General features: G+C 38.7%; 1 long non-coding RNA gene across 1 annotated transcript; it reads right to left on the bottom strand.

Annotated features, from left to right (window-relative positions):
• Positions 1–336: 336 nt before the first annotated feature.
• Positions 337–1,409, bottom strand: LOC124613217. The gene is made up of 4 exons (XR_006979626.1): positions 1,161–1,409; positions 968–1,073; positions 643–872; positions 337–542 (listed from the first exon to the last, which is right to left on the bottom strand). It is a non-coding gene; the product is annotated as an uncharacterized LOC124613217 (long non-coding RNA).
• Between the last annotated feature and the right edge of the window lie 1,253 nt (positions 1,410–2,662).

Below are 2,662 nucleotides of genomic sequence, written 5' to 3'. Positions count from 1 at the left end.
GATATCTTAAATGTTATGTGATTGGCTTCCTCTAATGGAACTCCCTGAATGGTTTTTTTGTGAATACTTTTCAACGCACTCTGAATCCAATAGTAAATAATGTGAGTTACTTCATAACTACGTATGCACCAATACTATACTGTTATCGATTTCCACCCAATATGATCATAGTGGGAAGATCAACAAAATAATTATCAAGATACAACAATAACGCTTAAGAGAAATTCATGTCAGATCATACATTGAAACGAAAAATGACAGATCAGTTACAAAGGGTTTACTTAGATCAAATCAATTTCATCAAATTCTCAACTTGCGAAAATTTTTTCTCATTATTCTGTGCCAGGTTATTCTGCCATACTTAAAAATTTTCGTAAATTAAGTGCTCACGTTGCATCTTAAAAATACAAATATACCTTAAATTTGCTAATTGACAAAAATAAGAAATGGGTCAATTTCTTCTTGGATAGCCCCGTTCATGTTCTCGTAGTACTACTTCCAAATCCAGTGTTTTATTCCATACCACACTTAGTTGAGTATATCTGATAACAAACAAGAAAACTAATGTAGAGAACTGATGAATAAGATGTCTGTTACACACATTAAAATCATGCTGGATTGATGTAAACCTGATATACTTACAAAACTGTTTCTGGAAAATCTGTAAGCTGGTGGCGATCAGTTTTGTGACTCATGCATGCTTCATTCATTTTAGAGTTCGCTCGTCTCCCACTTTTTAAGTCTCTTTCATCATTAACATCAGAAACTGTTCAAATCGCAATTATTATTGGCGTACAACATCCAAAATCGACGCTGGTACACCTTCCACCATATAATGATATCGTCACTGGTGGCGAAGCTCTAATCATAACCTGAAATGTTGATAGCTGTGATGTTTGGCCTAAAATATACATATTTCGTCCCGAGATGCAGCATCTTACCATCACTCATAGTAACATAAACAAACCCTAGGAAACAGATGGGAGACGCCACAGCTGCACAGCTGTTAAACTGTAGAACAGACCGCTATAAGATGTCGAACCAGGCAGCTGGATTCTGCTCTTGTAAGAGATCTATAAAGGAAAGAGTTGATTTCGTAAATCTGTTTCATTTTGTTGATTCTTGTATTATTAAATCATAGTAACGTAACTATTACTTACAGTTTGCGCAGCCTTTTCAAATTTTTACGGGCGATGTCGTTCCTAACACGTGAACAGGTATGGCACCAAAAATCATATGTTCTTTTAAGTTATCAGCAACAATCGTCAAACGTTCGTAATATTGGTTTGTCAGACCTATGTGTATTTCGGAATGAAAACACCACTTTCAGGATTCTGCGATTTTATCTAAGAGCCTCCTCAACAAAAGCGTAGTTCCCTGGTTATAGTACTTTCCCTGCGAAATTAGTAGTCTTTCCCGGCGTAATAAGCCTTGAAAGTTTCTTCAGGTTTGCTGCCGGATCCTGAAATCTATTCAATATTTTGGCGATCCAACTGTTTGCCATCTTCAGGAGAACGCTGCTGAGACAGAACAGTGCTCAACGGGACTCAGCAACAGAAGCAGCGTTCTCCTGAAGATGGAGAACAGTTGGATCGCCGAAATATTGAAAATAGAAATTGTTAAGGCTTTCGTGGCCACTTGTTGACAAACTGTTTGATTTCAGGATCCGGCAGCAAACGCGAAGAGTCTGTCAAGACGTATAGGTCACAACAACCCATTTTTACAAACAGACGACTGAATTTGTTTGCTAGAAATATATTATCTTCCACTGCGTGTCTCTGCCAAAATAAAGTTCTACTGGTTGCCGGAATCGATGCCCATATTTTCTGTTTGCCATTTCAAGTAACAGGATGCCCCAGCGGAGGTATCAAAAGGAACAATGACTTCGCATCGAGATCTAATTCCTAATGACACTATTAGCATAATAAATTTGTTGATGCATTTTCGAAGATGATTTCAGGAGTCTATAACGGATAGCGAATGTCAAGACACATTACATGAATATTACAGAACCTAGAGTCTGCCCCAGATACATAACCGCTAGCTCACACCACTAGGAAGGCAATATGACTGAGATTAGAAATTCAAGTCACTCAAGTTGGAGGAAAATTATGAAGAATATAAACAGCTCACGGCTGAAGACCCAGAAACACGCGACAATGAGCAGCATCACAAAGTGAACACAACACGCGCGGTACTTTCTAAAGATATCAGACGTCGAAGACGTGAGAAAACTGTGTAGACGAGATGAGAGCGTCAGTGATGAATCACGAAATGTGCAAATGACCCAATACGCATATCAGCATTCGATGCTGCTGGGTGACTGACGGTACCTCATGAATGCTCCGTAAAGTACGAGATAAGCTTCTTGGATGATCTATTTGTCAAGCTTGGCTCTGTAAACTGCAGCCTCGAACAGATACACCCCTTGGGTCATGATGAACCTAATTTCAGTGCTGTTGTCCTTTCCCATCCACTACTTCGTGAACTGATGACTGTTTTCAGTGCTGTTGTTCTTTCCTATATGCTACTAAAATAAACAAATCGTTCATAGTTTTAACAACACTGCATTTGTCGTGTACATCTCGAAGTTTCCTACGAGTTTCATCACAAGGGAAAAGCACTATAAAAAGTAATTTACGAAGTCAGCTACCATACTCAC

Source organism: Schistocerca americana, chromosome 4 (assembly GCF_021461395.2).
Source record: "Schistocerca americana isolate TAMUIC-IGC-003095 chromosome 4, iqSchAmer2.1, whole genome shotgun sequence".
Taxonomy (NCBI): Eukaryota; Metazoa; Arthropoda; class Insecta; order Orthoptera; family Acrididae; genus Schistocerca; species Schistocerca americana.
The sequence above is the reverse complement of the archived record's forward strand: the minus strand, read 5'-3'. Positions and strand labels throughout refer to the sequence as shown.